Here is a 14,430-nt window from a genome sequence, read left to right as displayed (position 1 = left end):
AAGTGTTAGTTAGTTTGGAGACAGGAGTGAAAGAGTGCAGACGCAGAGTAGTGCTGCCTTGTAAACTGGGGCCTAGAGCTGGGATAGCTTGGCCCAGTGAAGCAAGGGGAGCAGAGAGGCACAGCAGGGACTCGGACATCGGAGTCTGTAGTTGCCAGGGCATAAAATCCATCCCTGGTAGCTGAATCCGGAGGGCAGGAGAGCTGTAAGCCCCCTGCCCCAGAAGCAATCTGAAGGTACAACTGCATCCCAAGGGCCTGGTGTGGGCTCCAGCAGAGAAGCACCAGAGAGGGCCTGCGCAGTCTACCACACGGAAGAGGGGACGAACAACAAGTCCCAGCAGCAAGAGGGCAATTGCTAACCCAAAGTGCAGTGTCCTAAAACAGCAGAGAAAGATTAAGGAGTAGGCCTCATACTCAACTGGCCAAAGATCACCCCAGGCACTTCCAGGCCGGCCGGATCATCTATACCATCTGTGACGGTCTCCCTGGACTAAGTTTCTGCCGAGTAAAAGAGGAGAAGGTAAAGAGACTACTGTTTGTGCCTGTTTCTTTCATTGCTTGTCGGCCCTGCACCGTGTTAGTCACGCAGCACCATAGACTTCCACAAGCACCAACTGTGCCCCGGGCATTGCTCCACCTGTGGGGAGCAGTACTAACATTGCTGCCATAACATCATCCCGGTGGCCTCACACAGCAGCGGCGGCTTAATAGCCGCATACCACAGGTGGCGTCACGAACACAAACATTAAAGTCATCAGCCACATATTCAACTGACACCCACCAGGGCCACGGAGCCGGGCCCAGCCACCACTGACTACCACCGGACTAGTCCGGCCCGGCACCGGGTGTCCCATAGCCCTGGGGTGGGCGAGTCAGAGTCACATACCCTGAGCGACTTCAGAGAAAGGCTCCACAGCTTGTTTAGAGTGTATCCGCTGACTGAGAGCCAGAAGGTGGGCATATTAATGGGGCAGCTAGCCGGCGCGGCCCAGCGTGAAGTGAAGTCCTGGCCTGATACAGATAAAGAGACAGCAACCCAGGCCACTGGCCAAGCTAAAGAGTACTTTTGACTCCCGCACCGCAGCAGAAATAAAGATGAGATTCTTTGGGTGCAAACAACGGGCCACAGACAGCATACGGGACTATGCCTTAAACTTGCAGGAGGCCCTGAAAGCAATTAAACAGGTGGACCCAGAGAGTGTACGTGAAGAACACAAACTCCTAACTGAGCAGTTCATAGAGGGGCTCCTGTCAGATGCCCACAGGACACAGCTGCGTATCATGGTCCTGCAGAACCCTGCTCTGGACTTTGCAAAGTTTAAGGACCAGGCCATCCGGGTACTGAGAGAATCTACACCGAATGACCCAGTACCTCTCCGGCCTCTTGCTATCACGTACCCAGGGGTGGTGCCTGCAACACGAGCCGCTGCAGGGGCTGAGGCGCAGTCCCTGGATAAGGATCCCGCTGCAGAGCTCAGACAGCAGGTCCAGGAGCTGACCAAGACTGTAGCTGCCCTTGCCAAGACCGTGCAGTCTCTACAAGTGACCACATCGCCTGCAAGAATCGAGTTGGCCTCCAGCCCAGATGACGTCCCATGGATGTGTGACGCCCTGGGCAAACCAGGGGTCACAGGTCATGACACCACCACACCCTACACCCCGGATAGGTACACCGAAGCTACCCAAAAATCCTTGTTGCCTTCCTCCAGGGGCTGATGTTCACACCAGGGGGTGGGCCAGGCGGTTGGCTCCGCCCACCGAGGAGTTCACAGCCCTGGAGGCGGTAAAACCAGGCAGAACAGTGAGGGAACAGTGAGAGAACAGTGAGAGATCAGTTTGAGAGGTAGAAGTGGAAGGAGGGAAAGTAGTGAGAGGAGTAAAAGTGACAGAAAAAGTGACAGTTGAGGAAGCCTGAAGTCGGTCCGGGTGTGTGCCCCGGACTGAGACAGCAAGGTCAGCAGACGGCGGTGACCGTCTGCAGGAGAGGCTGATCGGAGGTTGCCGAAAGGACCGTGGACGGGTGGTGGCCCGGCGGTACCGGAGCGGTATACGAAGAGAAGCCAGCACCATTGGCAGGGGCCTTTCGGATCCCGGCAAGGCTAGGAGTCGCCGTGAATTTGCCAAATCCGTCAGTGAAGGGGACCTCCTGGGTCTCCCAACAACTAAGTCCCGATTGAAGGCAACAGTCCAACCGTAGGAAAGAGACACCGCCACCGCCAAGGCACCAGTTTCTCAGGGCCAGCGCCTGCGGGCAAAGAGGGGCTCCTCCGGCCCATATCCAAGCCGGGGAGCGGGTTACCGGTGGGAACCCATCGCTACCAACATTACATTAGGTGCAGGGACAGAGACCGTCACCGTCAACTACCGGGGAAAAGCAACAGCAGCCGTCCGTGGGAACCGTCATTCCAGCCGTGTGTTTTACCGAGAACTGTGTCACCGTCTCAGGCTGAGTGAGTACCACAGTGCCGTGAGGCACAGCGCTGCCCCCGCGTCCCTGCACCCGCCAAGCCCTGCACCGGCCCAGCCATCCCTCATCAACCACCTCATTACTGGGCCCCGGGACAACCACCCCCTACCCACGGAGGGGAGAACTAACAACTTTGCTGCTCCCTGTCACCGCTCCCGGGATCCCCATACAGAGCAGCGGTGGTGTCCACACAATCACCACAACCGTGGGTGGCGTCATGGACAATAAACTATCCCAAAAACCAGTCCCCTTTCACTCACGGGCGAGGAGCGCCGCTCGAGTCCCCGGGATCCGGCCCATCGCTCGAGCCACCGAGCAGCAGCAGGCCGCAGCAGAAGCGGCAGCCGGACCCGAGCAGTGGGAGAGCGCAGCGTCCCCTCCTCCGCCCGCGACAGATGCGACAGAGGAGGATTCCGCCGACCCGAGGAAAAGACACAGACCGGTATGATTCAACGGGACAACCGATCTGCCGCCGCTGCAGCCAGGCGGGCCATATTGCAAGATACTGTCCTTTAAATGGGCCGAACCTGGGGCCAGGAGCCAACTCCAGTTGTAAGGAAGCCCGTCTCAAACCCCAGTCGCAGCAAGTATGTGGGAGGACGCCCGGTCCTTCCTATTGTGCTGGATGGGATCCCTTTGAATGCCCTCCTGGATACGGGGTCCCAGGTAACAACCATCCCTTATAAACTGTACAAAAGATATTGGGCTGATTCAGACATTGACTATGGCCCAGATGATGATTTAACGATTGTGGCCAGTAATGGTCAGCCCTTGCCTCAAATTGGGTACAAGGAAGTAACCATTAAAGTGGGGCGGGTAGAATTGCCGTGTCAGGGGATGATAATTGTAGATATTGATCGCAAGGAATCTAACCCACTGCTAACTATTGGTACAAATGTGATGGAAAATTGAATTGCCGAAGTGATAATTTTGTTGCAGCAGGCGTCTGAAACTGCCAGCTACAGAGGGAAATCCGAGCCCTGATGAGGAGGCAGCAGGTAGAGCTGGCCGGAGGAGAAATTGGCAGTGTGAGGGTAAGTGACCCCCTCCCCATTGCAATACCCCCAAGAAGTGAAATGTTGATATGGTGTCGGGCAGCAATAGGCCTCAAGGGTCAAGATTACCAGGCCTTGGTAGAACCGGTGTATTCAGACAGCAGGCCTGGAGTCCTGATAGCCAGAGGGGTAGCAGACGTCCGCAAGGGAAGAGTGCCCGTCCGTGTCCTGAATTGTGGGGAGGAGGAAGCCAAATTGCCCCGGTACGCCACTGTAGCAAAACTGTACACTGTCAGTAACAATACCATCAAAGCAGTGGAACCCTTGATCCCGTCCGTTCAGGCGGAAGACAATGGCTCCAAGGGACAGCTGGAAGACTGGTGCCAAAAATTACATGTGGGCACCGACTCCACCCCCTCACACCAAAAGCATGGGGTTTACCGGGTGGTACAGGAGTACGAGCGGGTCTTCAGCAAACACCCCCTAGATTTTGGGCAGGTAAAAGGGGTTAAACATCAAATCCCCACAGGTGATCATCATCCCATTAAAGAGAGATACCGCCCTGTACCCCCCGCACAGTATCAGCGTGCCAAAGAAATGTTACGGGAAATGAAGGAGGCTGGGGTTATCAGAGATAGTTGTATTTCCTGGGCAGCTCCACTAGTGCTCGTAAAGAAAAAAGATGGTACAATGAGAATGTGCGTAGATTACAGACAAATTAACCGCATTACACATAAAGATGATTATCCACTACCCAGAATAGAAGAGTCACTAACAGCCTTAAAATCAGCTAATTATTTCTCCACCCTGGATCTCACCAGTGGGTATTGGCAGGTTCCCGTGGCAGAGGCGGACAAGGAGAAGACTGCATTCACGACACCAATGGGTCTCTGCGAGTTCAATTGTATGCCGTTCGGGCTCTGCAATGCTCCAGGGACATTTCAGAGATTGATGGAGTGCTGCTTGGGCCATCACAACTTTGAAACCGTGCTATTGTACCTGGATGACGTCATAGTCTACTCCAAGACCTACGAAGACCACCTGAGGCACTTAGCAGAAGTGTTTGAGTCCTTGTCGGAGTATGGCCTGAAGATAAAGCCGTCCAAATGTCACCTCTTGAAGCCAAAGGTACAGTACCTGGGTCATGTGGTCAGCGCAGAAGGTGTGGCACCTGATCCGGAGAAAGTCACCGTAATCAAGGACTGGCCAAGACCCACCACGGTAAAGGAGGTGCAGCAGTTCCTTGGGCTGGTGGGCTACTACCGAAGGTTCATTGATGGTTTCACCAAGATAGCAGCGCCTCTTCAAGATCTCCTGGTGGGCCAGCCAAAGAAGGCTAAGAAGCAAAGCCCTCCATTTGAATGGAACAGCCAAATAGAAACATCTTTTGTCCGGCTGAAAGGGGCTCTCACGGGAGAAGAAATTCTGGCCTACCCTGACTACAGCCAGCCGTTTGTACTGTACACAGACGCCAGCAACGTGGGACTGGGAGCAGTTCTGTCCCAGGTGCAGGGAGGCAGAGAGAAGGTGATAGCTTACGCCAGTAGGAAGCTTCGTCCCACAGAAAGGAATCCAGAAAACTACAGTTCCTTCAAGCTGGAGTTCCTCGCTATTGTTTGGGCAGTGACTGAATGCTTCAAGCACTATCTGGCATCGGCCAAGTTCACCATCTTCACGGACAACAACCCGTTGACACATCTGGCAACAGCCAAGTTAGGTGCGTTGGAGCAGCGATGGATGGCCCGGCTGTCTAACTTTGACTTTACCATCAAGTACCGGGCTGGCAAGAAGAATAACAATGCTGATGCGCTGTCCAGAATGCCTCACTTACCCGAGTCTGGAGAAGACCTGGATGAACTCGAAGAGATAGAGTTACCAGCTTTCCATCACCAAGGTGTTTCCCAGTGTGAGCATGCTGTAGGAGTGAAGCGCTCGAGCCAGCACGAGGTCTCGGTCAACCCATTACTCCACCATAATTGGGAAGAGACACAGAACTGTTACCCGGCCGTGCGATTGGTCAAAGAAAAGCTAGCACAAGCTGAGACCCATCTCGGTCCAGGCGCTCCACAAGAAGCCCAGCAGCTGTGGAAGGAGAGGGGACGACTGTTCACCTACCAAGGCAAGCTCTGCAAGAGATATGTCAACTGGCGAATGAATGAACTCGTCTGGCAGATAGTGGTCCCACAGAGGGATGCTCCAATGGTCCTAGCAGCTTACCATGATAAAGCAGGACACTTCGGGTGGAAGAAGTTGGAGACCCTACTCCACGATCGGTTCTACTGGGTGCACATGAGAAAGATGGTGCCAGCCAGAGGTCTCCCCTACAGCCAATTGTCACGAAGCAGCCCCTGGAGTTGGTGGCCCTGGACCACGTGAAGTTAACACCAAGCCGGTCAGGCTATGTGTACGCCCTCACCATTGTGGACCATTACTCTCGTTTCCTGGTAGTAGTGCCGGTGAAAGACCAGACAGCCAGAACAGCAGCTAGAGCATTTCAGGCATACTTTTGTCGACCTCACGGTTATCCGGAAAGGGTACTGACTGATCAAGGTCCTGCATTCGAGGCAGAAGTGTTCCAAGAGTTCTGTAACATGTACGGCTGTAAGAAAATCAGAACAACACCGTACCACCCCCAAACCAATGGATTGTGCGAGAAGATGAACCATGTGGTTATTGATATGCTCAAGACTCTACCTCTGGAAGAAAGAAACCAATGGCCAGAGAAGTTACCAGATTTGGTAGACCTGTATAACCATATCCCAGTATGTATATCCCAATAACTCGACCAACTGCAGCCCTGCTTACCTGATGCGAGCAAGACCTGGCAAGTTACCTGTAGACTTTGAGATGGGAACTGTGTCACCTGAAGCGGTTCAAGAGATAGAAGATTGGGATACAGAGCGACAACAGCAGTACCGCAAAGTCCAGGAATGCGTAGAAAAGAGCCTGTCCCAAGCAAGAACGAGACAAGAGCAGAACTACAATCAAACAGCCCCAGCAACTCCCTTAGCACCTGGAGAACAGGTCCTCAAGAAAAAGCGGAGGGCGCATAAATTAGATGATCAGTGGGAGAATGAACCCTACACCATTATTCCCTCCAACTTTGACAATAGTAAGGTATGCCTCATAAGCAAAGATGAAGGCAAGACCTATCAAACAGTTTCTAGAGACCGCCTGAAAGCGTGCCCTGAGCGGTGTAAAATCCAAAAAGAAGTGGAAGAAATTCAAGAAAAAGAGGAAGAGATGATACAAACAATCCTTGGCAAATTCCCCAAAACTTGGACCCGAATAAATAATGACATAGTGGTACCAGTCTTGACGTTCCCGCAGTTGGTTGAGCCAGAGACAGAAGAGGTTCCAGATCCACCTAAGGAACTGTCCGACCCAACACAAGATGACACGCCAGCAGTGGAACAGGAGAATCAACCCCTGTCAGTGGTGAACCTGTCGTACCCTTGGCGACTCTCAGACCACGTAGGCAATCATCACGCATACCTATCAGGGTTAGGCCTACCCGTAGTGCTGAGGTAGCCGACGCTCCAAATAGTCAGGGACAAACACCAGAGTTACGCAGGTCCCAACGCAGCACTCGGCACAGCCCCCTCCAAGGTATAGAGAGTAAAAAGAAAAAGTACCTATTAGAATGTATATAGTTATTTAAAATGTCTTGTATAAAATGCTTTTTGTCTTAGGTGATTAAGTAAATGGACAATTGGGCCACTGGACTATGGGTGGCCAACACTCTAGCTGTACATAGTTAGCACCAGTGTGCTCAGCACCCCTGAAGAAAAACCCGTCCGGCGTTTGGCGAGTGGGGTCATCAATGCTCTGACGCATGCCCAGAGCCTACGTTGGGGGTTTTATCGCGGCGGGTCCCCCATGGAGCAGTGTAATGGACACCCGGCAGGGAGCCACACTGGACTCTTATAGTTGTTTAAGGTTGTAACATGTTATGTCTTGTTTTGTTTTCTTCAGTCCGGGAGAACTGAGTTTAACTAAGGGGGAGTGTTGCGCCCCAGGACCTGGTCGCCACAACAGCATGGCCCCTCCAAAGGGTTAATGCTGAGCCTGGAGGTAATTGGGAGGTCTATTGGCCAGTAAGTTTAACATCCAACGCAGTTTCTCCCTCAGGCCAGCAGGGGGAGCTCTGAATCTGGAGTTCCAGGGAGCATTCCTTAAATCTGACCTGAGGGAGGGGTTAGTGTTCAGTCTGTAGGAGAAAGCAGAGAGCGCAGACGCAGAGTGTGCTGTCCTGTGGAACTGGGGCCTAGAGCTGGAGCAGCTTGGCCCAGTGAAGCAGGAGGAGCATAGAGGCACAGAAGAGACTCGGACATCGGAGTCTGTGGCCACCAGGGCCTAAAATACTCCCTGGTAGCCGAATCCGAAGGGCAGGAGAGCTGCAAGCACCTGGCCCATAAACAGCCCGAAGGTACAGCTGCATCAACAGGGCCCGGTGTGGACTCCAGCAGAGAAGCACCAGAGAGGACCTGTGCGGCCTACCACAGAGGGAAAGGGACGTACCACCGGTCCCAGCAGCAAGAGGGCCATTGCTAAATTCAGAGAGCAGGGTCCTATCACAGTAAGGAAAAGAACAGGAGTAGGCCTCATACTCATCTGGCCAAAACGACATCTCAGTTACTTCCAGGCCGGCCGGAGCCCTCTACCACCTGTAGCGGTCTCCCAGGACTAACCGTTTGTGAAGTAAAAGAGGAGAAGGTAAAGAGACTGTTGTTTGTGCCTGTTTCTTTCGTTGCCTGTCAGCCCTGCACCGTGTTATCCACACAACACCATAGACTCTCACGAGCACCAACAGTGTCCCCGGGGTACCGCTCTACCTGTGGGGAGCAGGACCATCCAAGCTGCCATTCCACCAGCCCCGGAGGCCCCATACAGCAGCGGCGGCTTAATAGTCGCAAACCACAGGTGGCGTCACGACAACCATAAACTTTATTTACCAGCCATATTTAATTGACACCCACCAGGGCCACGGAGTCGGGCCCCGCCACCACTGACGACCCCCGGACTAGTCCGGCCCGGCACCGGGTGTCCCATAGCCCTGGGGTGGGCGAGTCACATGCGCGCTCCGATTTACCCCGGCCAGAGCCTAAGTCCAGTGTTTCGCCTAGTGAGCATGCTCAGCCTGACTGTGCCATTTCTGAGGCTACGTTCTCGGTTCCGGCTACTGAGCATGCTCCTACACTTACTGCGAAAAGCCTCTTTGCACAGGTACTTGGGCATTGTGCCGTGTCTAAGTCCTGTGTTGTGCCTACTGAGCATGCTCAGGCTGATAGTCTGATTTCTGAGACTGTTGTTCAGGCTACTGAGCATGCTCAGGCACTTAATGTATCAGAGGCTAGGTCCGGTAAGGACCTCACTGGGCATGTCTGTGAGGTGGCAGGCTCTGATAGGCCGGCAGGCATCAGGTGTCCTGATGATGTGGCTATTCCGGACTGGCTCGCAGAGGCCCGCCCCTATGACACGGCACCTCACCATTGGTCGTCAGACGATGACTGGTGAGGTGTTTGGGGTGTGGCTGCCATGAGGTTATCAGTGACGTGGCGGTTCCGGATAGGCCTCTGGTGACGTCACTGATGATATGGCACTCTGTTATTGCCTCCTGGAGATGCCATTGTGGTCCACCCTGGGTAATAAAAGGGGCTGGAGAAAAAATGGAGGTACGCAGTCTTTTCACATGCTTGTTGTGAGCACACTTCCATGTATAGAGCCCATTTCAGCTACAGCCTGTTAGATTGGAAGCAGTAAGGTAGGGATAGGTGTACGGTTCCAGCCACGTCAAGACACCCGTGGCTGGGCACAATAGGGTCAGGTGCCACACTTCCTACTGTCCAGTCCTCCTAGTGCAGCCCAGTGTAGTTAACTGGGCTGCGGCTGCTGCGCCACCTGTCCTCCTCGTATCGGCTTCCCAGTCAACGCTACCAGTGGACCACCTGGCCTGACGTGTCCTGTACACATGTGGCCAGTTGAGAGCCTCGATGTCAAGAAATGTTAATCGGGGGACCGCCTGGTTACTCGTTAACCAAGGTTCCACTGTACCTCCAAAAAAAAGTTTCATTAGGTAGAGTATTTTTTTGGTTTTGCAGTGTGCGACTGTTTTTTCTTTTTCACATATATTTTGCATCATGTACAGATACTCACCTGTTCACATTGGTAGGTGCTGCCAGTCCAGTGTGAAGTCAGGTTAGTACCAGCATGGGATACCGGCAAGGTAACCCCTGTTTTCATTCTTTTTTCATTATATATATATACAGTACTGACTAAAAGTTTGGACACACTATCTCATTCAAAGAGATTTTTTATTTTCATGATTCTAAAAATTGTAGACTCACATTGAAGACATCAAAACTATGAATTAATACATGTGGAATGAAATACTTAACAAAAAAGTGTGAAACAACTGAAAATATGTCTTATATTCTAGGTTCTTCAAAGTCGCCACCTTTTGCTTTCATTACTACTTTCTACACTCTTGGCATTCTCTTGATGAGCTTCAAGAGGTAGTCACCGGAAATGGTTTTCCAACAGTCTTGAAGGAGTTCCCAGAGATGCTTAGCACTTGTTGGCCCTTTTGCCTTCACTCTGCGGTCCAGCTCACCCCAAACCATCTCGATTGGGTTCAGGTCTGGTGACTGTGGAGGCCAGGTCATCTGACGTAGCACCCCATCACTCTCCTTCTTAGTCAAATAGCCCTTACACAGCCTGGAGGTGGGTTTGGGGTCATTGTCCTGTTGAAAAATAAATGATGGTCTAACTACATGCAAACCGGATGGAATAGCACGCCACTGCAAGATGCTGTGGTAGCCATGCTGGTTCAGTATGCCTTCAATTTTGAATAAATCTCCAACAGTGTCACCAGCAAAGCCCCCCCACACCATCACACCTCCTCCTCCATGCTTCACGGTGGGAACCAGCCATGTAGAGTCCATCCGTTCACCTTTTCTACAAAGACACGGTGGTTGGATCCAAAGATCTCAAATTTGGACTCCTCAGACCAAAGCACAGATTTCCACTGGTCTAATGTCCATTCCTTGTGTTCTTTAGCCCAAGTGTCTTCTGCTTGTTGCCTGTCCTTAGCAGGGGTTTCCTAGCAGCTATTTTACCATGAAGGCTGCTGCACAAAGTCTCCTCTTACAGTTGTTCTAGAGATGAGAAGGTGTGTCCAAACGTTAGGTCTGTACTGTATATATATATATATATATATCTACACACTGCTCAAAAAATTAAAGGGAACACACAAATAACACATCCTAGCTCTGCATGAATGAAATCTTCTCATTGAATACTTTGTTCTGTACACAGTTGAATGTGCTGCCAACAAAATCACATAAAAATCATCAATGGAAATCAAATGTTTTAACCAATGGAGGCCTGAATTTCAAGAGAAACACAAAATAAAAGTGGAAATAAGTCAAAATGCAATTCAGTATTGTGTGTGGCCTCTACGTGCCTGTATGAAGTCCCTACAACGCCTGGGCATGCTCCTGATGAGGTTGCGGATGGTCTCCTGAGGGATCTCCTCCCAGACCTGGCCTAAAGCATCTGCCAACTCCTGGATTCAGGTCTGGGGAAAGGGCGGGCCAATCCATGGCTTCAATGCCTTTATCTTTCAGGAACTGCTGACACATTACAGCCACATGAGGTCCCGCATTGTCCTGCATTAAGAGGAACCCAGGGCCAACCGCACTAGCATATGATCTCAGAAGAGGTCTGAGGATCTCATCTCGGCACCTAATGGCAGTCAGGCTACCTCTGGCGAGCACATGAAGGGCTGTGCGACTCTCCAAAGAAATGCCCCCCCACACCATTACTGACCCCTGCCAAACCGGTGATGCTGAAGAATGTTGCAGGCAGCAGATCGCTTTCCACGGCGTCTCCAGACTCTGTCATGTCTGTCACATGTGCTCAGTGTGAACCTGCTTTCATCTGTGAAGAGCACAGGGCACCAGTGGCGAATTTGCCAATTGTGGTGTTCTTTGTCAAATGCCAAGCGTCCTGCACGGTGTTGGGTAGAGAGCACAACCCCCATCTGTGGACGTCGGGCCCTCATGCCATCCTCATGGAGTCGGTGTCTAACCATTTGTGCAGACACATGACGTATCTATAGGGATAAGCGGGTCTCCAATGTAAAACTTCCCCTTACCAATTATACCTAAAATAACGACACAGACTACGACTTTATTGCACGAATAGCCACAGCTTTATTTAACAGTATATACAGTGCCTACAAGTAGTATTCAACCCCCTGCAGATTGTGACATTTGGACTGTAGGCATTGTGACATTTGGACTGTAGATCAGCCTGGAAGTGTGAAATGCAGCAAAAAAGAATGTTATTTCTTTTTTTTTTTTTTTTTTTTTTAAATTGTGAAAAGTTTATTCAGAGGGTCATTTATTATTCAACCCCTCAAACCACCAGAATTCTGTTTGGTTCCCCTAAAGTATTAAGAAGTATTTCAGGCACAAAGAACAATGAGCTTCACATGTTTGGATTAATTATCTCTTTTTCCAGCCTTTTCTGACTAATTAAGACCCTCCCCAAACTTGTGAACAGCACTCATACATGGTCAACATGGGAAAGACAAAGGAGCATTCCAAGGCCATCAGAGACAAGATCGTGGAGGGTCACAAGGCTGGCAAGGGGTACAAAACCCTTTCCAAGGAGTTGGGCCTACCTGTCTCCACTGTTGGGAGCATCATCCGGAAGTGGAAGGCTTATGGAACTACTGTTAGCCTTCCACGGCCTGGACAGCCTTTGAAAGCTTCCTCCCGTGCCGAGGCCAGGCTTGTCCGAAGAGTCAAGGCTAACCCAAGGACAACAAGGAAGGAGCTCCGGGAAGATCTCATGGCAGTGGGGACATTGGTTTCAGTCAATACCATAAGTAACGTACTCCACCGCAATGGTCTCCGTTCCAGACGAGCCCGTAAGGTACCTTTAATTTCAAAGCGTCATGTCAAGGCTCGTCTACAGTTTGCTCATGATCACTTGGAGGACTCTGAGACAGACTGGTTCAAGGTTCTCTGGTCTGATGAGACCAAGATCGAAATCTTTGGTGCCAACCACACACGTGACGTTTGGAGACTGGATGGCACTGCATACGACCCCAAGAATACCATCCCTATAGTCAAGCATGGTGGTGGCAGCATCATGCTGTGGGGCTGTTTCTCAGCCAAGGGGCCTGACCATCTGGTCCGCATCCATGGGAAGATGGATAGCACGGCCTATCTGGAGATTTTGGCCAAGAACCTCCGCTCCTCCATCAAGGATCTTAAGATGGGTCGTCATTTCATCTTCCAACAAGACAACGACCCAAAGCACACAGCCAAGAAAACCAAGGCCTGGTTCAAGAGGGAAAAAAATCAAGGTGTTGCAGTGGCCTAGTCAGTCTCCTGACCTTAACCCAATTGAAAACTTGTGGAGGGAGCTCAAGATTAAAGTCCACATGAGACACCCAAAGAACCTAGATAACTTGGAGAAGATCTGCATGGAGGAGTGGGCCAAGATAACTCCAGAGACCTGTGCCGGCCTGATCAGGTCTTATAAAAGACGATTATTAGCTGTAATTGCAAACAAGGGTTATTCCACAAAATATTAAACCTAGGGGTTGAATAATAATTGACCCACACTTTTATGTTGAAAATTTATTAAAATTTAACTGAGCAACATAACTTGTTGGTTTGTAAGATTTATGCATCTGTTAATAAATCCTGCTCTTGTTTGAAGTTTGCAGGCTCTAACTTATTTGCATCTTATCAAACCTGCTAAATCTGCAGGGGGTTGAATACTACTTGTAGGCACTGTATGTACCCAAACTCGTGGCTCCACATGCCACCCATTGATAACACATAACCTGTACATATATACTTATTCTCCACAAACCACACCTGATAGATCCGTCCGAGAGGCCAACCATCATTCCTATCCCCCGGCCGTAACCTCCAACCGGCCCAGAGGACCACCTCGGCCGTGACCAACCGACCCGAGGTGTGGGGTAATAACGTTCCATCGTTAATTACCCCTCCCCAGAACCTGCAGGACCTCCGCCCACAAGTTCCCATCCAAACCGAAGCCACTCCCCCTGAGTGGCTTCATACCAACAAACCGACTGTCGGTACTCCCAACCTCTCTGAACGGATCTATCACCCCGCTGTGACAACAAAAAACTTTTTTTTTAATGATACTTCCACCCCGTACAACTTATGTTTTTTTGTTTTGTTTTTGTTTGTTTTTGTTTGTTTTTTCTTTTTCTATTTAATTAATTTTTTATATATATATATACACATTATTGCAGGACGGGTGGGACACACTTGTTGTAGGACAAAAGAGGCAGTGACCTATGCACAGCCCTCTTTATAACCCCTGCAACACCCCACCCCTTCCAGTCTATCCCCCAATCCCCTTTGCCGTTTCTCCCACCAATCCAAAAGCCCCATATACAACCCTCTAGCCATATACCTTAACCCTTTCCTACCCTGAACCCTCCCGGTCGTCATGTGGCCTATTCACCCCTATGGGGCTCACTGCCCATCTTGCACATTTGTGGCTTGCTGGAGGTCATTTTGCAGGGCTCTGGCAGTGCTCCTCCTGTTCCTCTTTGCACAAAGGCGGAGGTAGGTCCTGATGCTGGGTTGTTGTCCTCCACGTCTTCTGGTGTACTGGCCTGTGTCCTAGTAGCGCCTCCATCCTCTGGACACTACGCGGACAGACACAGCTCGCATTGCTGTGCCATCCTGGATGCGCTGCACTACCTGTGCCACTTGTGTGGGTTGTAGAGTCCGTCTCATGGTACCACGAGTGTGAGAGCACAACCAAACCATCAGCCAGAAGGCATTGTACTGAGATGTGGTCTGTGCTCCCCACCTGCAGAACCACTCCTTTATTGAGGGGGTCTTGATAATTGCCAATAATTTCCATCTGATGTCTATTCCATTTGCACAACAGCATGTGACAT

Source organism: Anomaloglossus baeobatrachus, chromosome 9, assembly GCF_048569485.1.
Source record: "Anomaloglossus baeobatrachus isolate aAnoBae1 chromosome 9, aAnoBae1.hap1, whole genome shotgun sequence".
Classification (NCBI taxonomy): domain Eukaryota; kingdom Metazoa; phylum Chordata; class Amphibia; order Anura; family Aromobatidae; genus Anomaloglossus; species Anomaloglossus baeobatrachus.
The sequence above is the reverse complement of the archived record's forward strand: the minus strand, read 5'-3'. Positions refer to the sequence as shown.